Raw genomic sequence first — 24,846 nt, 5'->3', positions numbered from 1 at the left:
AAATAGGAAATGTAACGAAATGAAAAACTTGGACAGTGAAACTAAAAAGCTATACCTCTCAATCAAATCGAAGTATTTTCAATGTCAGAACAATAACAACAGCAGTAACGACTTTAAGAAATGGCCACCTATTGTTTTCCTCCACTGCCGCAATTTGTACGGCTTCAAAAATAACCATAAGTTGTCCTTGGCCAACGGGCGGCTATTTTTAAGCGTTCTGCTGTTGTTGTTGCCAGCGACCCCCCATCGAAAGACATAAAAAGTGAAAGCCAAGTGCAGCGAGATTCGCATCGGATAAAAATATATGTTTATATGTATATGTATTTAATTTAATTGAACAAGAGATGCGCGGCGGCAAAGCTGCCAGAATCTCGGTACTCCGATTGACAGCGTAGAAAAAAAAAAACAAGTGTCCTGGACTCTGATGGATGGCCCCGTGTGACTTGTGTTTGCTCTTGAATTCGTTTCTTATTGCTGGTATTTTTCTCTGTTTTTCAATTGTTTTCCTTTTTTAATGTCGCCAGCTAATTTGATGCGTTGGCAGGCTGTCAACGTGGCTGGCATTGTGTTGACGGATTTGTTTTTGATCAGACAGGCGCCACACGGCGTATACGCAATTTACAGCGAAATTTCCTACGGTTAATAATTGATGTGAGAATTGAATTTCCAACCAAATGTGCCCCGGGAATAATTGTCAAGTGATTTATTTATAACAGCTTACCCAACGTGAACCCGCGGCATTCGTTGAATTCAATCAATAATGTAGAAGGGGTGTGCATAGAACATCTTAAGCAGCTCACTTGCCGATAAACAATTCATATAAGCCATCAACGATGCCACGCCATTTCAGCGGAAATTCATTTGAAAAGTGGAAGGGAGCCCACTTGCTCAGACAATCAAAGCAGTGCGCCTTGCGAGGCCGGAAATTTAATTTCCAGGTAAAAGTACGGGCAAGGAACCGCACGACCTGAATGCACATGTGGTTAATTGCTTGTCCTCAAACGCACACATTGTACCGAGCAGCAGCAGCCACTACGTATACGCCATGGGCTCCCGACCTCCGACCTCAAAACGGGCTTCATTCGCCTACATACGGCGCATGGGGCACGTGCTTAATATTTTCAAGTCGAGCCTTTGCCGGGGCACGTACCTCGTCGTAATTAATTTATGCAATAATTTTTCATTGCCGACATAACTTGACAATTTTTCGTCGGTCTATGCCCGAAAAACGCAATGGGAAAATGTTTTAATTTTAGAATTTGTTTTCCCCTTCGGCTGAAGCCATAAACTAAAGTTGCCACCCAATCCCGAAGGTCTGGCTCTTATTGCCACTAAATTTTCCGTTGGACAATTGAAAGAGTTTCTGGTGGCAGGGACGTCCGAAGTTATGATAAATGACAAAAGACAAGGCACATAAAAGCCTGGGCCAGTCCAACTTTCGAGACGTCACGAGAGGGAAATGGCCATGAATGCCGGTCATTAGGTTAACTGACCGGGCAGGAAGTTGGCCAACGCTTATACCACTATTTCCTCTCCAACTGCCCCTTCTCAACTTCAGCTCCCCCTCCCCCCACAAAAAAAACCCCCTCCATTTCCGTCATTGTGCTCGGCACTTTCTTTTTTGGACACTTCACTTTCGATGATTGGCGACGCCACTCGAAGGAAACCCAGCACAACAGTAACGCTCAGAGGGGCGGATAGCGAAAAGGGGGAGTGGCTGCGACAGCTGCGCTTTTCGTGCCACCAGGGGAAAATCCAAGGAGCGGGGCAATCCGGGAACTCGCACTTGACAATCGCCATCAAGGACGAGGAAATGCCACATTCCTTTTGTACTTCTGTGCTCAGACACGACATGCGATTGAAAGCAGAGGGATGGGGGCAGCTAATCGAAAAGGTTATTGACTAATCCAATGGAATATTTGATAAACCTTTGATCTAGACTTAAAAAAATATTTTATTGTGGTATTTTGTATTCATTTTATGTGTTAAACAAGGCAGTGGAGAATAATTTGGAACTGTGCAATTAATTTGGTTATCACATGCTTAAGATTTTAATTGTATTGTTGCTACGTTAACCCTGCCCTATTTTTACTTACGGAAATGTTAAAAATAACAAATTTGAAAGAACTTTTGTTTTGTTTCTTTCATTTCACTACCTACGTCATTGATTGCCGCCTGCTTTGAATTTTTATTGGACCAGCTCGCTTGTTTCCCCATTTTCTCCCAAAACTGAAGGGCGTCCTCCACCTGCGGGAGTTCGGGGTTATTGGTTTTGGGAAACTTGCGGCACTAAATGTCAAGTGCACGTGCTGTACAAAAGCTGATTTTCCTGACCGCTGTCGAGCACTGTCCCCGCCGTTTTTCCCTCCCTTTTTTTCCACATCCAAAACAAAAACCGGCAACGTGACGTATGAGTGATACAGGCATATATTAACTGCTTCCCAGTGTGCGAGTGTGTGTGCTTGTGTGTGTTTTGGGGTGCTTATTAAATATTGCGCAAAGTAAAAGTTTACGACTGTCGAAAAATGATTCGCGATTCGGCAGCTGCTCGCGTTCATAACTAACAATATACTAACTGCAATCAATCAAAATCAAAGTCGGATTTTACAGTCGTAACCAACTGGGTAGTCATATAAATCACAGCCGTTTTCAAATGCCCTAAGTTTGGCGGACAGAACGCAATACGAAAACTGTGTGCAAGCGGTGGAGCCAACAAATAATTACAATTTAAGCGGAATCCGAGAAGGCAAAAAGCGCACAGAGCGGAACCCGTCGAGAAGCTGAGTAAGTAAAGCGGATTGAAAGCACTGATGACCTTACCCTACGCGTCGTTTCTCAATCTCAAATCCCCATTCCCTCCGAAAAAACCCCAGATCAAATGGGAAATCTGAAACAGAACAAAAAGCCAGGCCAAGCCAAGCCAAACCAATGCAAAGTCATGCATAATGCAAATGCGAGTCAAGGATAGTTTTTGGCACTTTCCAGCACACAAAATGGTGGCGTCGGCCTGACTTTCTCCTTGTGTCGTCCTGCACTTGGCACAGTTTTAATGCACTTGCAATGGATCTAATAAAAAGTTGAAAGGAGTCGTTCATACGCCTCAACTAGTCAGTTAAATTCGAAGCTTGTACTTGCAAGTCTGCGAAAAAATTGATTTAAATGTAGAAGAAATAACATTACTTAACTTATTTAAACAAAGAAACAATGTTATGTTTTGCCTTAAGAACTATGAGTATTTCAACTAAACATTGTTCCATATCAAAAATATTAAAATTTCTATTAGAATAAACTTCTCAAGAGCAGACCTTCCAAAAATCACAGCCATAATTTACAGACAATATTTACAATGTTTACCCAAAACATCGAATCCACATAATGTATTCGAAGAAACAACTCAGTAGACTTGGAAAATCAATTAAATTTGTGATTTTTTTGGTACACCCAAACAACGTAAATTTTAAACGTAATAAACTTGGTGGAAAGCAAAACACTCAGAAAGAATACACAAATAAAATATTGGGAAACGCAGTGGTTTTCCTTCTTTGTATACATCATTCAATTGGAAAACAAGTTCAGCCAACAAAAAGATCATAATATAATTTTAGCTTATCTGCTAATTGGCGTTTAAGTTGTGTACTAATAAAAGTACATAAAACGAGTGTTCACTTTTTAACGTTTTTCAAAGTGTTTTTCACTCTCAATTTACTTTTGATTTGTTTCTGGTGCGGTATGCAAAACAGCAAAAACTGACCAAGAACCAGGGAAAAGCATTTCTTTACTGCAAATACCCTGTATTTCTAGGGGATTTTTGTTAGATACTTTAGGTACCTGTTAGATACTTTTCAACGAATTTTTTCTCGAGTAACTAATATAAAAATAGCCTTATGTTAAAATACTAGTTTTTAAAAGGTTAATTTATTTATTGATGTATTATAAAATAAATGATTAGAAAAAGTTAGAGAATATTTAAAGGGTATCCTTAAGTTGATCCTTGTTGTTTACTTACTGTTTTACTGTGTTTCAATGGCTGTTTTTGTTTATTTTTGCGCAATGCCCCAATTAAGAATTTTGCGCATCTCCGCAAGACTCGCCCTGCACTTCGTTTCGCCTAGTTCGCTAGTTAATTATCAACAAAAACGTATTAGCAAAGGCTGAATCATTTTTCAAATCTGGACAAATAACAAATGAATGGATTTCGCTGGCCCGCTGGCCCTTTGCATCTGTTAATCACCTGCTGCCAGAAACTGAGCCTTAGGTGCGCAGACTGCTGGGTATGGGTGTATTTTCCTTTCGCAGGCCCTTTGAACTTTTGTGCTCTCAGCGAAAAGCGCAGAAAAGTTTCTACGTTCTGCCCTTGTGCTGAGAATTTTCCATTTTCCTCGACTATTTTCATTATGCATGTGAGTGGCGGAGGCCTCCGTCTGATTTATTATATGACCTGGCACAGCCGGAGAAACTTTCTGATTTCTCATTGTGATTATTTTATGATAGTTTAAGCGCAGACTTTGCAGAACCCGAAAACTTTTGCGCACACAATACCCGCATCTTCGAAATGAAATGAAATCGGGATGTCGAACGATGAATGTTGAGTTCTGAATGCGAATGCGAATGGCAGTGAGTGCCAAGCAAATGCATTGAAATTTGTAAAGCTGTCAGTATGGGAATGAGTGTGTGGCGTATGTGTTTCATATATATATTATATTCACGCTCAATACCAGCTGAATGGAGAGTTCTTAAAAGCGAGTTTTATCTTCTTTTTTACCCCAATTTCCATTGATAAATCGTTTCCGATTTTCCAGCAAGGGTTGTATAAATATTTCCACTTCCCTTCAATGCTGAAATTTTCGATTTTCAAGAATATTATTTATCTGGAGCAGCAACAAATTGAATACATTTTCATAGACTGAATGCATGGAGTGGCACTTGCAGCATGAGCATATTACGTATACGCAACGATGTCATCAATTTACCCAAATATTTCTGCTGATGCCGCTGTTCTGCTCTATGGTTGGTAATGAGAACACGTGGTGCCTCGCATTCGCAATTACACATTTAAGCTGTGTGTCATGCATATTGAGAGGCTCATTAAAACCTAGTGCGGACAGGAAGTGAATCGCAGAGATGGAAAAAGGATGCTTCTGGTAGCCTTATGAATCTATTTATATTTTGAACTAATGACTTTCGCTTCAGAGTTGAGAATATATGACTTCCCACCTTTATTTCTCGGCGTGCAGGTGATTAAATTGTCGCCTTTGGGGCTGGCATCGTTATTTCAAGGCATCCAAGGACGAGTCAAGCTCTTCAGAACGAGATTCACAACAATGGCGCGTTGCATACATTTCAGGGCATATTTCATGAGCTGTTAATTTCGCGCGGCGGAAAAGTCATGTGTGAATGCGGGAAAAGCGCCTTTTAATTGAAAATTCACAAGAAGCGGGGGTGGCAAGATTGCGGGGCATAGGAAAATGAGGAAAAGAACGAGGGGAATGTGGCGCTTAAATATTTTGTTTTCATTCTTCCGTTTCGGTAAAGCGGCCAACAATGGTGGCGCCGCTTAAGTGGGCGTAGATTGTCCATGTAAATGCCAGCGGCAAAGTAATAGAGAGAGATGGAGCAAAAAATAGAAAGAGCCAGCGCTGGCTGGCTAGAAAAGGAGGTTAACAAGTTGAAGCTGTTTGCCGACGTCCCATCCCGCTTGCTCTAGAAATTATGTGCGAAAAATACTTTTCGCACCAGTGAAAATTTTCAACACCATGCGCTATGCAGTGCTGTTCAAAAAAATAAGCTAAAGTGTGCACTTTAATAGCTAGCAATTTTTTATTCAATAAAAGTAAAGCGGTAATAATAAAATTTAAATAAAACTTACAACTTTCACTTTTGTCATTTTTATTATATAAAACAAAAACTATAAAATTAACATAACATTTTTAGATCTCGTTGATATCTTTCGTTCACGTTTACCTATTAGCTAGCTGATATTTTTCATCGATTAGTTGGTTTCACTTTTAAATGTCTTTAGAACTAAAACTAAGCCAAATGGGCAGCACTATTTGGAATACGGGGCTTTAAAATGGAGTGGATGGGGCAGGAGGAATGTCCCTCATCATCAAGTGGTCCAAAAGTGAGCTTAGCATGCCCGTCGCCGCCACTCGAGGATGCAACATGGCAAGGCGAAATTAGACGAGTTGCCATCGCCTTCCTCACATTTGCCCACGTTAAACATATCTCCTGAGTGCAAACTGTTTCCACATTCACTTTTCCCAAACACCCCTCCCTACACCATTCCGAATCCGCTACAGAACACTCGTGTCAAAAAGCCTGCTGGGTAAATGGGCCACTTGCATTGCCAGCGACCAAAAAGGCGAATGATGAGTTCAGGAAGGAGGATCCTGTAATGTGGGGCAATAGTCTTTCAATCTGGTCTCCTTGAAGCCATGGCGCCACAAGGAAAATATCACCCGGTAGCTGGTTAGGTAACGTGTTATTCCACATGGAAAACTTTAAAACAAGAATGTAGCCAGGCAATTAGGATAATAATTAAGTGCACATGTGGGATTTTCATGAAATTGTTTGTGCACCTGTTTTTCAAATATTTTGCGCCGTTCAGTAAACGCCAATTAAAAAGCAATGCAATTTTGGAATGTCTGAGGTCAGCTTGCACTTACGTAAATGTTTTCAAGTCCATTGTTAGATAATTCATAATTAGAAATTAAATTTCCATTTATGTATTCTTTTAAATTTGCCTATTTATTTTTCTATTTATGGTTAATTATGTATGTATTTAATTCACATGGTTGATAGAGTGGCTAAACAAACAATTATTAATTCATGATCTCGGCTCATATTTATTTATATAATCATATTTATATCATGCAAGTCAACCTTATTCTGCTTTGTTATGCAAATGTCATTAAGGTAAATGCATGGCATTTAAACAAATACCATGGACTTATTTTTAGTCCCATGAACTTGGTAAACATTGCATTTGTTCGAAACTCTTATTTAATAGCACACCGAACTTCGTGTCGTCCTTAAAAAAGTCTCAGAAATAAACACATGTCACGTATTTTACTTTTGCAGTTCTTGTTTTCCTCAACCTTTTGCTTTTCTATATATTCTTTGCCATTGCCCTCGGCGGAGTCAGATGTCAGCGTGGCTCGAGGATTTTCCGGCCGTGGATGTGTATTCCGATGTAGATTGGTATGGGCATGAGTATAAGGATGGGGATGAGGATGTCGTCGGACACCTTGTGGCTGTGGCCTCGACGCTAAGGTCTCGGATATGTCATTAATTGCCTGGCCGCCATTTTGGCTGTGCGGCTATCCGCTCCTTCCGGTTAGCAGTAACCCGTAACCGTAACCCATACCTCGGAAGCGTAACCGTATCCGTGTCGCCTGCAGGCCAGACTCTACGTAGTTAAACAAATCAACGGTTTCATGGCCACTAATGCAATCAGGCCGCAATAATTTTAACGCTCAGCGTACTAGCAATTTGTCATTTTCCAATCCGAGCTGCTGGGATGGCGATGAGGGGCGGTTAGCCAGGGGAAGGGCGGAGCAGGAAAAGCAGCTTTGGCATTTTCATTTCCATTTTTATGCGCTTGTCATCGCTGGCTCGGAATGGGAATGGTATATGGGGGATGGGGTGGGCTTAAGTGCTGCCATTTGCAGCTAGAAGCGCCTTAGTTGCCTCAGTCTCATTTGAGATACACACAGACACACACACACGCAGGCAAAGATATACGCACACACAGATACTCTCACTTACGTGTGAGCGAGCGAGTGTGTGTGCGGACACACGTTGAGATGCTTTTTAGTTGATGGGATTGCTTTAGTTTCTTCTTCGCTTGCCGTTATTCTACTTCCACAGCACTTAAATGTGACCAGAAGGTTGCAGATTTCTGCAGATAAATATGTATTGTCGAAGACACACACACACACACAACTTGATTTACTAAATAGCATCGAAAAGTAAGAACCAGAGAACTGCAGCCCGCCACTGGCACTCTACGTCCACCCGATAAACACTCGGTACTCTAGGCACCCCGTGTTTTTTGACACCCTACTTGCGGCAACACAAAATACTCGAGTGTTTTACCAACGTGGTGTTATTGTTACGAGTAAAAAAACCACCCGAGGCCTGCTGCGCAATCACCGTTTGGGTGAGTGGACGCACAGTCAACGATCGGCCGCACGTCATTTTTTGTATGCGGGCTGCAGTTCTCTGGTCATTTTTTGTACGCCTAAAATTTGTATGGGAGGAAGCGTGACGGGTATATGAAATGAAGGGTAAAAGGGAATACCCAAGAAAATTTTTGTGCTCATGTCTTTGCTCTTCAATGGGTGCCACCCGTTTCGAATCATTGCCTTATTAATTTTTCACACGTCGCTAGCTGAATACTCTACTGACAAATAATCTTACATAAAGTCATTTTTGAAATGAATTTTGTGACATTATGTACATAGATTCGGCTATTAGCATTATTACTATTACTATTATTTTTACTATAATCTATATTTAAATAATAATAACGTTAATAATATATAATAATATATAATATAATATAAATATATATATAATATAATAATTAAATTACATATATATATATATTAATAATATATAACATAATAAAATATATATAATTATAATAATATATAATAATAAGATGAAGGGCATATTTTAAAAAGTATTCAACAAAGCCTAGAGCCACGCCGAAAGAATAGTGTGTAAACGTATGGAGTGTAAAACGTATGGAGTTACGCATCTTGTCTGTGACTCGACTACCTACGAGACCACTCGAGTATTTTTGGAAACACCCGAGTATTTTTGGAAACACCCATGTGTTTAACGGTAAACCCATAAGTGTTTTTCTCACTCATCCCTTTTTAGGCAGTGTGTGATCGGCACCCGTGACGCAGAGCACCGTATTGATTCGGGTGCGCGCACAACGGGGTGTCTTGTCTGCATGTTCAGATTTATACTGTGTGTTTGTAAGTACCCGCGATGTGCGTGGCGGGTAGCACCCGCACACAAAATTGTAGGGTGTGAGTCGAGTGGTAAAAAAGTGCCACCCTTGCAGTTCTCTGGTAAGAACCTAAAAACTGCAAACATCAGGGACAAAGCTGAGCTACTTAGTTGTCGATATAACGATTTCAAAGTTCAAGACATAGCTTTTTTAAAAATTGTATTCGTTTTTTTAATCGCAAAAACTGGCTTTATATCTTTGTCTACATATTTTTGTACCCTTGTCAACAACTAGTAAACAAATCAGGCAAACTGAAAAGCAAAATAAATAAAAACCTTAAACGAACCGTGATTCTAGTATTTGTTTTCATTGTTCGAAGCTTATATTTCCTTTACACACAACGACTTAAAGTTAGTATAAGCATAATATTGAATAGAAACGAAGAACTAACAAGCAGTCAAAGAAAGAAGCTAAAGGCCAAGTTGTTTTTCTCGATTGATGCAAATGAATCTCTTTCCTTTTTGTGGTGACCCAATCAATTGGTTTACAATTATGTCGAAAGCGATAAAACACAGAAAATCAATTTAATTCCCCCAGCAGCAGTGGCAGAAAAGTATGGGGAAAAAAAGCAAATCCGAGTCAAAGTTATTCCGTCTTTGGTCTTGTCTAGTCTTTTTGGTTTTTTTTTTGGGTTTGTGGTCAGCCAAGCGTTCAATAGATAACAAACTGACACATATAAGCCACACCAACACAACCATACGGGGCTCACTTACGCACACTCACTTAACATCCATTAAACACTTCATAAAATGGTCATTTCTTGTTCCTTCGTTGTCGCCGCCTTGTGTTTCGTTTATTTTGTCATTTTATGGCGGCATACTTTTAGGCGTTCGGTGCCCTTTTTTGTGTGTTGGCTTTATATATACATCCATACAAATGTATTATGTGACCCTCAGTCAGTTGGTGAAGGGAAATTTTTGGTAGTTTCCACTGACTGAAACGCTAAATATCAGTCAATAAATCGATTTCTTATGCATTATTTATAATGAGTGCGGCACGCAGTTGGTTAGTTAGCTGGCAACAACCAAAAACAAAGTATGAAAACCCTTCGGGAGTTTTTTCCCACCTATCCAAGGAACCAATTCCATTGTCTATCATTACAATCAGTGTTTTTGGTATTTTTGTGCTGCCTTGTTGGCTGATGTTCATTAATTGCTTTGCCTTGACTGATTACTTTTATTGATTCCGATTGAAAGGAGCAAATCACGAGAAATCTACGCAGTTGTTTTGTGGCTGAATAAATCATTTTATTCATTCGACGTTATGAAGAAGGTAATTTCTTAAAAATACGCTTCTCACGATGATGTATGACAAATATTTGATTTGGTTAACTACATTTCATTTGTCACTGACCTTTGCGTCAAAATTCCATTTCCAGTGAATACTTTTTAAGGACTCAATAATGGGCTTGTAAATATAATTTATTCAATATTTTTGTTAGGCACACATGAGTTCTTGTTTATCTACTCTTCACCTTTGGCCAACATCTGCTTGGCAAATTGCGTTGTATTTTATTTTATCTGCAAACATTTGGCCGTCTTGTTGTTCTAGCATTTTAAATCGTTTCAACTCGGCCGAAACTCAATTAGAGTTTGTTGTGATTCCATTTGGAAGCCAGGCAACAAATTCCGATATAACAAATTTCATCCTTCTTTTGGGGCTTTTGGTGTTGGCTTTTCGATTTCAAGGCTCTTGACGCTCTTTGCCGAGCACTTTCCCAGTTTTGCCGGGTAATGGGAAAAGTTTGGCATTTCTTTTATTTTTTTTTGGATTTTTCCTTTTTGTGCTGATATAGTTTTGGGTTTCAAGCGTGTGAAATTTGGTAATTGGCTAAAAGCGAGATTGAGTTGCAAGATTGTCGTAGACCTGTTTTCGATAATGTGCAGACAATTGGCTGGGCATTTAAATTGCCTCCTCGGCAGTGGCTTCTGGATACCCTCAGCTGTGGTCGAGCGAGTCATACATTATGTATGACATGATTGGCGTATTTGTGGCGGCATCAAATGGGATTACGGCCTTGAACTTTTTCATCCCATCCCCGCCCACACGAGGGCTTCTTCATCGCCCATCACCCATCGCCCATCACCCATCCATTCCCATTACCAGCCTTCTTCGCTGGGCTTGTCATTGATTTATTGGCTTTCAGCCCTCTCAGTCTCTGTCCTCCAAGTCGTGTGTACGTGTGTGTGTGATTGAGTGGGTGATGTGGGTGGAAAATTCATTTAAACTTGCTCTACGCATATTACTTTTATCTAAGAACTCCCACTCCGCACATTGTTTTAAAAGTTCTTCTGGCCGCAGAAGCAAACGCAAACGCCGCCTACTCTTGCATAATTAAACAACGGCAAGACAGGTGCAAATGAAAGAAAGTACTTGTGAAAAAAAAGACCGTAAAAGTTTTCGCCATGACACACTTTTTGTGTTACGACACTAAGCGCCTTTTCGTCCTTTAATTATGCAGTTGACAGGCCACCAAACACCCACAGTTCCCTATTTTCGAAGCGCGACACTTCCCATATTCCCCCATTAATGCCCAACAAATTGCCAGCGATTGACATAATTTATGTCAAACACAAATCGGCAACGGTGTCCCGACTCCCGAGGGATCAATAAAAATGCCCAACAGGGATGAAATACTAGACCTGACAGCCAAATGGACAAGGCCAAAATCCCCCGACGGAAAAAAAGGAGGAAAATAAAACAAAAGGATTTTCCCCCGTCGCCATGCCCAATCATCTATGTAAAGTTTCCCAAAAGCTGGTCAAGCTGATGTCCTTGGGACCCATTCACCACTGATCGATCTGCTGCAAAATGGGAAAATGTATAAAAATATATATATAAAAATGCTTGTATCAAGTGCTGACAATCAATTTCGTTTTGATTTCAGCAACTCGATGAGTGAGTTTGCTCATCTATTCGCATTGATTTGAGTGAGAAAAGTAGAAAAATCGCTGCTTTGACATTGATGAAATACGATTGCAGATTGCTTTCACATTTTGTGACAATTTTATCAAATCAAAATATACTCACTCGTGTTTTGCCATTGCTAAAAAATTTTGAGAAATTTTGATGGATTGGAATTGGTTTTATCTAGAAAGATTTGTACCTTAGATTGATTACTACTTTCAAAGGATTGGGCATTTTACAAGAAGTTGTAGCTTGTTTAAAATAAGACTTTATCAAAGTAATTAAATTAGATAACAAGGTCAAGCACTCAATTAATCAAATTTCTCCCTAAATTTATTTAATTGTCCTGGGCTTTCTGAACTGGAATAAATGGTGTGCTGCTCCTAATTGTCACATTTAGTGCTTTTAAATGTTACTAATTTCCAAATATTCCCTGTAATTTTCATACAAAGCAGCAAAGCCAAAGTAATAGACATTTTCCGATAAGATAACACTGCATAAAACCATCAATTGTCATTGTTTTGTCATGGACTCACCGTATTTCATAAGCGGCGACATCGAATGAAATGGATGAAGAAGGTTCAGTCGAGCCGACGTCATCGTCCATCACCCATCAGCGTCCATTCCATCACTGTGCCATCAAATCCCATCACAATGGCCATGGAATGGGTGTTCCAAGTCCCACCCCCTATGGAGCAGTATAGTGGATATATCCACCCGATGTCCGCCCTGTCGCTTAAAGCAATGAACTTTAAGTAATTTGCTTTTACTGCCTGACAAGTGACGAGTAAAACAAAATGTGGCGTTTACTTTCGTATTTTTTATTTCAGCCGCAGGACCTTCCATCCAGTTCATTTTTGGCGGGGGCGGTGCGGGGGGCATGGGGATTGCGGGAGCGGTGTCATGTTATCAAAATCAATTTGCGGGGTCCGAGAATAAAATGCTAGACGGGGGGGGGAGGATAAAGGACTGGCTCAGTTTGTCGCCTATTTCGGTGCTCTATTTTTGAGTTTGCAACTTGCCACTGCTGCTGTTGCTCTGCCATTTTATTGTGCAATGTTCCGGAAGGCTGCTTTGTTTCAGCAAAATGCGCTATAAACAAGAGCAGCGTATAAAAACACAACAAAAGTGTTTTTTTACCATTTGCTAGATATATATCTCGACCGTCGCTACTCCGTACATACAATGTTTGTCGGATGATTGAGTTGGCCCAGCTGCAATTTATGCTCCTGCTCTTGAGCAGATCACTTGGTTTCTGTTCCTGCTCCCTGGTTGGGTATTTATCTCAGTTTTCAAGCTTTGCTGGGTTGCAAGTGCCGGATTAGCCGGGGAGCTGCTCAGAAATGTTGGGGATTTCATCTGAAGTAAGTGGTCAAATGCGATATTTTAAGTCGTTATGCATTGTGGGGATTGTTCTGTTGCTGGACTTTGAATAATATTATTTTTCGCATTTTTTTGAGCTCTTTTTAAATTGTTAAATCATGTATCCAACTTTTAGTTTAAACATTTCTATAAATAGTAAAACAAGCAAGGGATGAAAAAATAAGAGCTTTTTAAGGAAATTCCTCATCGCATTAGCCCCCTTATCATTTCCGTTTCTTCGTTCCAATTTAAACAAACTGTCAGGTGAAGGAGCAACTGCCTCAAAGCTTTGTATTAGAGATTGTTTTTCGTAAGCTGCTTATTACAGCTCAAAAAAATGTGCTGGCTTGCAGTCTTGATAACTCGCAAAATTGACAAAAATATATTTAGAAAAATAAATGAATCTGATTTAGCCCAGGCGGAACCTCTGCCCGTTGCCATTGTGGCTGTCGTGCCCCAGTATTCCCGATACACATATAAATAAGAAAATACCAGCAACGTCCGAGGTGAGCTCGTAACATTGTTTTAAAATGGCAAACGCCTTGCGTATTTGGGTCGAAAAGCACTCAGACAGCAGGGCCCAGGTAAAGTGGAGTGCCTCCGAGAGGGTGCCCTACTCAAAGGGAAGGAATTCCACACGTCCACAGTGGCTCGAAAGAGTGTTGGTGGTAGTGTGGGTGCGTTGTGTCTGTGTTAGCCAGGTGACAGAGTAAGCGCCTTAAGCCGCCTCAGAGAGCACACACATACACACACCCACACACACCTGCGGGAAGGAGAAAAGTTGCTACTTGGAAGGGGGAAAAGAAACCTACAAAAGCACAAGCTACATAGAAACGGATATTTAGTATGTAAGTGCAAGCATACACTCAGAATAAATATTATAAAATTCTTTTAACTTTTGGATGAGTTCTCCGATGGATTTGTTCTCAGCAGCTGCCAAGCAATTGGAGTATATATTAAATTTATATTTTCTTTTATACTTAATTATAAATATTTTTTTAATGTAAATTAGTAAATCGTTCCTGAATTCATGCAAATCTTTTTTAACGATTCACAATCCATATTCCATTCACTTATGCCCCAGTGTATCTACCTTTCGCAATACATAATACGTACTTTATTTTACGTCGTATCTGTGACCATCTTGTGAACTCTTGACATCCTTGGCTGAGCAACCTAAATTTAAAAGTTTTTCCTATATACATATGAGTGAAAACTTTCCACTAAATTGAATTGTCTGTGGGCTGAAGTGTATGAGGGAAATCTGATAGGGCTGCTGGGTGCTGCCGGTTTCCCAGCATCTGTACTTAATTTTCACTTCCGTAGCAGATTGTCTAGCAAATTGAGTAATTTAAATAAAGCGCATCGCAAATGCGCCTGACAGCCCTTCGCCATGCAACCCAGATAGTTGCCTCCTCCTCCTTGGGATTCCCCACAATATGCTTTCCATGTTAAAGAGAAGTCATTACACCAACACTGTCACACACACGCAGACACATAGACAGACATTCTGGTGGAAGCAAAAGCCGATACAGCATCGGATACAAAGATTCATTCCACAGTGTGCAGTTGTGCTGACGTTTGGCCATTTGATACAATTTGCCATCCCGGACGTTGCTCAATTTTCGGGGCAGTCAACTGTGCAACGTGTCGTTGGCAGAAAGAGAAACAGGACGAAAAGGACGAGACCGAGCTGGTAACAATCCCATAGATGCATATCTGCAACTGTGCCGCCGCATTCAGGCAGCCAGAAACAGAATTTGCATATTTCTGTCCCACGATTCTGCTACTAACGCTCGAAATATGAACACCAAATGAAATCCTGGGCAATTGCAACAGCTTTAACGCCTCGAATACACTGCCTAATTGGAGCAAACAAATTGTTTTGGATGGGAAAACATCTAAATAATACAGAAACAGTAAGCGAGGGACAAGTACATTCTCTCGGAGAACTCATCAAAATTTCATAGGTTGAAGAAATTGCTTCTTTGCTCCCCAACAAAATTCAGCACTTTACATTTTTATTTTTGTTTATTGCCTCGCCGTGTCCGTTTATGCGCATAATTTATGCATACATTTCAATTACCTAGCCCTCGAAAGTATGCCACGAAAATGTGCGCAGCCTGCGACTCGCTTTAATTCACTTACACTCGAGTGTGCAGACCGAAAATCGCAAAGGACATTGTCATAGTCATGCCAAGAAGTGTAGAAAGGTCCTTTGCCAATACTTTGATTTGATTTATAATCTGCGCTGTCTTGTGGGGAAGAAAATGTAAACTTGAGATCGTTCTAGTGCTCCATGGGGAAAAATTTAGGTAAGGTAATAAATTCAACGATGAGATAATAACATTTCATTTGGAAAATATGTTTTACAACAACGACTTGCTAAGTTATTTATTCCCATGTACATTATTTAGTGTGCAACAATATCTTAGGTGTGGATATTTTGATACATTGTTTTTAAAATGTGACCCACAAGAGATATTTCATATTTCTAACCATTCTTATCACACCCAAAAATATTCATTTTACCATAATTATACTAAATTTGCCTAAAACGCTTCTTAAATTCTATTACCAGATATAAATATCGCTGAGCCATTTAATTTCAATTATTTCTGCTTTAAAAACAATAACGGTATACGTTATCATGCGATCCATTAATTTTATGCCCCAACATAACATTCTCAAAATTCATATGGCTGTATAGCCCCCAGTGAAATTTAGATCTCGTTGGAACCTCGCATATTGGCGCCCCACCTCCGGTGACCTAGCAGTCATGTCCATATTTTTTGGTGAGAAAAACGAAATGATGGAAAAAAGCGAGTGTAATTTGAAATTCAAAGCACGTAAAACGTGCCAGGCGTTGTCGCTGCCACGCAGAAACGAGTATGTCTGTAATTTATATCTGCAAATATTTGCGTGCCCCAATATCAGGATAATGCCCGGATGAGGGGTACTCACAAGGCTGCAGTTTGCCAGGACCTGCGAGTACCCCTCGACTCATTACAACTTCATTAAAATGTCGGGTCCTGCCCTCGTCCAAAATGTTGCACACTCGGCAGAATTTTCGCCCTCAGGGAAAAAGGATTCTCTCGCACACATGTACATGTGCGAACTTAATCGAATTGCAGGACCGCTGCGTGAGTCTGTGTGTGTGTGTGAGTAGGCGGCAGCTGCAGCTTAACGCAATCATTAAATTTTTATTGATGACCAGGGCTTTTGGGTGTGACAAAGTTAATGGAAATCCAACCGAATGGCCAGTTGGCCAACTGGCGTGAAAATATGCAAAGTGACAAAGCGAAAGCAAAATCCGCCGCTAATTCTGATGGATAATTAATTTTGTATGACAGTGCACTTGGAAAAATAAAGTCAATATTTAGGTATTGGTCTATATTAAAAATATTTAAAATATACTTAAAAATCTAAAAGAGCGATTTAAGTGCTTTTCATTTAAAATAATCTAGTAGCTATTTTAAAGATATGATAGATAGTCATAGAAATCTATATAGACCATAACATTTTTTCAGTGCACTCCTTTTTCGATGCCCCTCCTATACTGGCATTAATGAATTTTCACAGCCCCATAATTAGATTGCGCTAAGGGGAAAATGCCTAAGAAACGTAGCTGGAAAAAGTTGTTCTAAAAATAAAAATTTGCACACAAAAAGATCCAAAGGACGCTGTCTGGTCGCTGGCATTATGCAAACGCTGCAAAAGCCAAGACGATTAGCAAGGACTCCTTGGTCCAAAAGGACTCCCCATCGTTGTCCCTTGGGCTGCGTTAATGAGTGTCATTACCACGCCGGCCAGCCAACAACTTTCGTTCTGACCTCAGCAGGACTCCTGGCCGCACCCACTCCTCATTAGCCAACTCAGCTTGTTTGGGTCAAGTTTTCGGGAATATCTTTGTCCGAGTTGGCCAAGAGCCATTAAGGACACGACCTGGCGGACAGATTCAAATGCCACATATGTTTGGTTGTCATAAATGCGAGATGCCCGGCATCAATCCATCAGTGGCCACTCGAGTCACACTTCATCTGCGAAATTTGCGGGCGAGGATGCTAATGACTAATGGGTGACAATCAGCGCAAAGTTAGGAGGTCCTTTGACCCATAAGCTTATTGAGCCGTAACATAATATTTATAAGCCGCAAAAATATGCAAGTCAAGTGTGTGGGAGTCCCAGTTTGGGCTCTTCAAGTCGAGATGTCCTGGCAATCGGCTTAGATATCCAACATTTTGGGCGGTAGTGTCGTAAACGCAAACAGGCTCATCTCTTGAGCAGTTCTTCATCCTTCGGACAGTCAATCTCAATCTCAATCTCAATCTCAGTTTCTGTTTGTGCTCCTGCTAAGCTTTTAGTTCTCCATAATTTGATATTCATGCATGTATGTGAATCCTGTTTATGCAGCGTTTAAGTCTCGGTCTTGCCCTCCTAATCGACTCCTTTACCATTCTCTTTTCTTGCAGGCGACGGAAAAAAGACGAAAAAAGGTAAGTCCTGGCCCTTTCGCTGTCCATTGTGATCGAGTCAGCCACCCGTTTGAAGGGTCAAAAGGACAGACAAACAATTTGCATATTTATCACGCCTGACGAATGTTTCATTTTCTGCGCTCGACATGGGCATACATAAATAGCCAGTATAAAATCATTTTTCAACGTCAATCTGCATTTGGCATTTGGCTGTGAGATTGGCGAGTCCATAAGTTATAAAGCTGTGAGCTCGAATTTTTTTAATGCCTTAAATATATGCAGAGCCAATTACTTTGATTAAAACCTTTTAAAATATTACTTTGTTTATTTATATTAATATAAACTTAAAGGATACATTACCTGGTTAAGTACAAGTACATTGGGCTTCTGTTTTCAGGAACAATAAGGTTATATATACTGAAAGTAGCTGTATCCTTTAAATTTTAGTGGCTTAAGTATGCACATATTAGTAAGCTTCGAGCCAAGTTTTTGGCCTGTTTTAAATCTCTAAGTTAAATATGTATCTGTTAAGCTCGAAAGCGAATATTCTGTGTGATCATTGGAGCGTATTTGCCTTTGATAATTAAAAATCTACTCGTTAACATTGTGCCGCACGTGATTAATTGTTCCCGTTGTGTCAATATTTATTAAGACCCCCCCCAACTGGGAGCAGCCAGTTATGATTTATGAGATTATGTGGGCCAGGTGATGAGCTTTGGGCCCCCACAAAATCCATTTCCCGTTTGGGCAAACAGACATCGGGCAAATTGACTCCGAAGTCGTAATTAATAAAGATTTTGCGCTTGGTTAAACAAAAGTGCAACAATGGCTGTCAAATCTATAATGTGCATAATCATTGCCATTTAAGCCTACCAGATGGTTTTAAACGGCTTATTGTATTGGCCCGCATTCTTTTCGCTTTATTATTGGCTGTCACTACTGACAGCTTTATCGTCGCGATTGTGTGCGTGCGAATTTCCTGTCCAATTAATGGCATCAATTATCATTGAAAACAAAAAGTTAAAGTATCAGTGCAGTATTGTTTGTTTTCAATTTATTTTATTAAGGAGCATGACATATTTACTCGTTATTTGCACTTAATTGACCACTATTTACTTTTATAATTACGTTAATAATATTTGGCCATGCTAATGCGCGAAAATAAATCATTTATACAATCCTGCAGACGATTTGAAATCGTTTTCGGCATTAGTAAACTTAATTTAAATTACAAACATATTTTTAACGATAGTTGAACAAAAGTAATTGCAGTCATTTTTTCCAGCACATTAAACTATATATTGCCGCATCAGCAGATTTTTCCGTATGCCAAATGATTAAAGCGGCCACGCATTAAATAAAATAATTATTTCTGCATTAAACTTCAGTGCCTCTCGCTTTAACGACATAATTCTGATTTTAAAGCTGTCATAAAAAGGCGAGAAAAAGGAGAGAAGGCGAAAGCCACTTTACTGGGCGTTTCCATAAAATGAAACCGACAGTTGGCGAAAACTCGGAAAAAGGGGGGCGTTGTGTGTCGACTTCCGGTTTTCCGGGTGTATCATGAGAATCCCCCGCTCCGTTCGCTCGACGGCGTTAATTTTGAGCTGCGGCAGCAGGCGAAAGCTAAATAAGTTATGTCATTTTGGGGCGCATTTCATTTTGCTCGGTTGCCATAGAAATTTAATAAAGCAGCGTCGAAAATTATTAGCATATTTAAAGGGACAAGAGGCGGGCATGACCCTGAAAGTCAGGCAAGGATCAGGATCAGGATACCAGCTCAAGTTCACATGGGGTGGCTAACCGAAGGAGCGTCTAATAAAACGAGCTCCTAAGTTATGCACAGCTATTCTTAGCCCGGAATGACAAGTGCTAAGAGGTTTTCCTCCTCCTCACCTGGCCATCTATATGCAGCTAACTGCATTTTTCCCCACCGGAATTGTGGAGCGGATTAGCAATGGAAATGCGAACAAATTGAATTGATGAATGGCAAGTATCATCACTCAACCAGGAGGCACCCAACTTAATTTAAGAATACCACCTTATAGTTCCCCAGATGTGAGCAGTTGTTTATAGGATAGCGTTTTTTAATGAGCCCCATTTCTCTTCCACTTTCAACTTTCTTCAGTTTCAGATAGTTACTTTTGTTGTGTGCTCAGGGTTTTTCATTGCATTTACACTGAAGAAAGTAAATTAATTTCGCTTGTTACGTGACAAAGTACTTCTTCTGTTTTAATTTTCCCCCAGTCATTATGGCCTTCATTAGGACGCATTCAAATATATTGAAATGGCTCCAGTTGTCAATTGATTTGCCTTTAAGCTCTCTGCAAACAGTCCTATTTGAACTGAATTGACCAAGAAAGTTGCTGAGCAATATCGATGGAGCAAACTGAAGGCAGCCTCAATCTGTGGCTGTCTTGGCATATTTGCCAAATCCGAAATCCATTAGCTATGCCGATTATTTATGGAGGCCTTTTGGGGCTACTCTATAAATAGAAACTATGCTCGTTTGTGGGGTCAACTACCAGGAACTGTCAGTGGAAATATGTATGTAGTAGGTAGGCGAAGCAGTTCGAGCCGAGATAGCTGACAACAGATGTTAATGCCTCGGTAGGCAAAGTGCGTTTTGCTGTTGGCCTTTTGTGTGCTATCTGGCCCGGTTTCCGTCGACCAACTTGCCAGGATACGTCCGTTGGATGTTTGTGGTCAGTGTGGGCATTTGTTGTTGTTGGCATACGCAATATGGCCGCAAAATTGTTTGGTCTACACGGCTTGACCGGTTTTTATGACGAGCCATGGAGGCGGTGGGCTTTGGTGTACCGCTAAGGGCATTATATCGAATTATGTTATAAATATGAAATATATTTGGGCATTCCAGGGCAATACGTGTGAGCATGTTAACGCTCGGATCCTCTGTTCTTCCCTGTTCCTGGCCCCATGAAAAGTGCTGTCAATGGCACTTGGCCGGGCTTTTATGGTATTTTATGTGATGTTCGTGGCACGAAAAAGGGAATCCTTGTTGCATAATTAAGGCATTATCATTGTGCCCCCCTGTCACATTTCGGCCGTCGGATGGTTGTGGACGGCACTCATTTAAGCGACGCAGACATCCATGAATATTGAAAGTGGACACAACGAAATATTTAGTACGACATTGAATGGCCAAAATTTTAACATTATCAATTTCTGAAATTGTAAATCACTTCTCAAGAAATTAAATTTTATTTTATGCGCGCTCTTTCCTGAAATAGCATACCAAATATTACATTTAAAATATTTATTTTTGCTTGAATAAGTAAAGAATACGAAGATATTAACCCTAAACTAATTGAATAAATTTTTACTGAATAATCTTCAATTCTTTCGTCCGAAAAGCCAATGATTCTATTGTTCAGCAGAAACAATTCGTGCTTAAATGAGAAAATTCCACGAACAGTTTGGTAATTAAAACATCAACATTTATCCCCCATGTACCCGTATTACATAACTTAAATTGTATTACAACGTTTACGTAGTTAACCCTTTGAACAATATGTATGTGTGTGTGTGTGAGCCTTGTTATCCTCTTACGGCTGATAAATCCTCTTATGATTGCAAATTAGTTATCACGGACATTGTTCAATAAAAGTTATCGTCCAGTGGTTTCTGCTTCCGGAAAATATTGAACCATTTGCGGTTTCGCTGGAAATGGCAAAACTAGTAAAAGCACCAGGAATCTGCAGTCCGAATCGACTTTTTCACGAGCAGTCGGACAAAATTATCGTTGCATAATATCCGCTAATTTGTGCGTTCAATAACGCAAAAGGGCGACAAATGTGGGCCAAACATAGAAATGCAGCCAAAAGTGGGTGTGGGTGTGGTGTGGTCAATGCCGCCAGCTGTGTGGGTCATTTGCTGGTTAATGCTGACCCCTGACCCCATCCACCGGCCGTTTACATAATGAGCGCACAATAAGTGACTCATAAATGTTATATTAATATTGTGGCACAATGACTTGCCCTTCAGTGGCATGCTGAGAGGGGAGAAATCCAACCGGGAACACATAGCACATCCGACCGGGTGTGCTTGTAATTTGTCCGTTTGTCGCATTAATCAGCTCGCATAACAATAATGCCAAACAATTACTGCAAATCAATATTTGGATTGCATTGTATTACATTGAAATCCCAGAATATAATTTTAAGCTGGCGCCTTTTGTGGGCGGCTGCACTCAAGCGAGCCCCGAGGTTGATCCAAGTGGGCACTCGAGAATCGAGAATCGAGACCAAGAAACCGTCTCAAACCGAAAACGAAACCAAAAAACCCAAATCCATGTCTCGGGCCAAGAGTTTTTCATGGCTGCCTCGAGAACATTTTATGCCTGGCCATGCTTTAGTTTTATTGATTTATTCGCTTTGCCTTGGTGCAAAAGCAAATTACAAGTGCCTGTTGCGGTTCACATTCTTTTCCGCTCCTCTATTTTGGGGGAAAACTATTTTGATGCACTCGACGGTAGGATGCAACGAAGGAAAAGAAAAATAATCTGGGCTTTTCCGCAACTCTGCGTCGAGTGGAGAAACTGCAATGTTTCCGGAAAAATTGGTTAGAAAGCAAAAACCATAATTTAATGGAGTCGTTATGTTGTCATATTAAAAATAAATAATAATGAATTTATTTGTCGAAATTATTTAGTACTACTAATTCCAGCTGGGTATCTATTTACCATGTATAAATGATAAACTTATTTAATAAATTTATAAATATTTTTTCAAATCCTTTTTAACTGTGAACATTTTGTAAAAGTGTCTTGACATTTGTGCAACATTTTGACCACTTGTTATGCTATGCATGTTGTCTTTTCCCATTATTTTTGGCCAGCCCAAGCTGGCATGGCAATTTGTCTTGCACATTTTTGGTGTTTCACTCTTTTTGTTTTCCGCCTTTTTTCCTCTTTCAAATTGTTTTGTTTTCGCTTTTCCGAGCTCTAATTGCTGCGGCTGTCGCTGCTGGGTCCGCAGCTCTCGTTGGCCCATTGTGGCAAATTATAAAAACACGAACAGCGGCGGTTACTAAGGGCGGTAGCAGCAACAACAAAAAAAAACAGCAACAATAACACCTGGAGCACCGGAGAGCAGCAACAATTGTGATGTCGTCCTTGGCTGACCTTGCGCTCTACGGGACTTGCATGAAATGCTCATTATGCGCTGCCATGTGGGTGGTGGGTAGTGGGTGGTGGCAGTGGGTGGATGGGGAAAAGCGTCGAGTTGCGCTTGCATTTTAATGGTAGCAATCAAAATTTCAATGCATTGTTATGAAGAGCTGGCAAAAGCAAAAACCGACCATGGCAAAGAGGCGGTAATAATAAGGAGCTGCTGAAAAACTTTGCGTCAAGCCAGAGGAAAATTGTGTCTGGCCTACGCTGCGTATACTTAACCTTCTAATTGGAAAGTTTACCGAAAATTATGGCCCTCTAAAAAAGAATTGTTGCAAGCTTCACTTTTACGGCAGCAACAATGAAAAAGTTCTCCAAGCTGTAATTAGACCACGCCCCTAATGGGATGGCAGAAGCAAAAAAAAGTAGGTACCAGAAGAAAGAAGAAGATGGGCAGCGCAGACCATTCCACATCCGCCCTGTGGGCGTGAGCGAAATGATGAGACAAATGAATGAGAATTTAATAGTAAAGGCAAATAAAAGCTGAGCAACTCAAGTCAAGGACCAAGGACGAAAACGGGAGCAGTTTAATTTCATCAGTAGATGATGCTTCCCTTTGTTGTAAAGGAGCGCGGGACAGATGTGTAAGCACATCAGCAAATGCCTGATGATAAAATAAAATTCCAAATGTGCTCACATTATTCAAATGTCATGATAGGATAGTCTAGTGGAATAACCAAGCAGTGGAGGCAGTGGGCCAGATAGCACAGCTTGAGACCGAGGAGACTCCATCCATTCCACTCTACTCAGTTCCACTCAACTCGACTTGACTTGTGGCCAACATGCGAGACTTGATATCCAGCTAGATATATGGCCAGGGACAACCACAATATTTAAGACCATCGGGGAAGTGGGACACCATTGCAGAAATTTGAACTATTGTTTAATTTGCCGTGAAATTTGCAATTTAAAAGACTAGAAAGAGAGTAAGTGGCTCACAAAGCAGCAAAGAAAGCTATTAAATGGCAGATAAAAAGTTTAATTTAAAACTTTCTCTGGGGAATGCTCTTTTTATAAGGAATATTTTATATTCAGAATAATATCTGAAAAAAAATGTCAAAAATGTAAAAAATGTCAAGCTCTTCTGTAGTTTAATGTAAGATATTTAATATGTGGAAGAGTGCAGAAAAAAGGGTTTCCACTTGAGAAGAAAAACCTAAACATAAGCCACAACGATTTGTTGAAACTTAAAATGACATTAAATAAGACATTAAAAATATATTCGACCAATATTTAGATGTCATAATAGGATATTGTGGACTTACGTACGCAAATTAAATAGAAAATTTCGTTTGCAACAAAAACGAATACAAATCAGATATTTCCAAAGATAAATGTGTTAAAAGCATGTCAGAAAACATTCAAGTTTTCAATTAAGATGTTTTCATATTCATTTGATAGTAATTTTACTGCCATGCAATCTACCCAAACGTTGAAAGGCATTCCCTTAATTATGGATCACAAAACACTTCTCCCCCTGACAACTTTTTCAATTAGAGCTGTGCATATCTTAGCAGGGACATTATTTTCCGAAAAACAAACCATCAACATGTAAATGTACATACTTTAACTTAGTTGAGGCAGCTGCTCAAATCTCGTTTATACGACCACCCAATAAATGCTTTTATTGGAGCATTTTCGGCACTTGCAGAGCAGCTTGAATGTGAGAAATGGGACAGAGTGAGTGAGTAGAGGATTGGGTCAAATCCTTTATGGCTGATCCGAGGAAAAAAACCCATTCCGATGATGTCTGCTCGCATTCAGCAATGAGCCTTTGTTTTGTTTCTTTACTTAGCATGCGGAATGCAGACTTCGGATGACAAGGCATAAATAACTAAACACCTGCAGAATGTTGGGAGACAAGGACTCCTTAACTTTTTCTAATC

At 40.1% G+C, this 24,846-nt stretch overlaps 1 protein-coding gene across 1 annotated transcript in view; it reads left to right on the top strand.

Moving 5' to 3' along the window:
* The first annotated feature begins 2,722 nt into the window (after positions 1–2,722).
* The window catches only part of LOC117150874 (calcium/calmodulin-dependent 3',5'-cyclic nucleotide phosphodiesterase 1), a 107,544-nt gene continuing 85,420 nt past the window's right edge, over positions 2,723–24,846 (top strand). Inside the window, exons 1-2 of the mRNA XM_033318006.1 lie at positions 2,723–2,784; positions 17,767–17,790. The gene's annotated coding sequence lies outside the window, so the exon portion shown is untranslated. The remainder of the gene's footprint in view (positions 2,785–17,766; positions 17,791–24,846) is intronic.

This window comes from Drosophila mauritiana, chromosome 2L (genome assembly GCF_004382145.1).
Source record: "Drosophila mauritiana strain mau12 chromosome 2L, ASM438214v1, whole genome shotgun sequence".
NCBI classification, from domain to species: domain Eukaryota; kingdom Metazoa; phylum Arthropoda; class Insecta; order Diptera; family Drosophilidae; genus Drosophila; species Drosophila mauritiana.
Note: the sequence above shows the minus strand (reverse complement) of the source record. Positions and strands in the feature narration are given on the sequence as shown.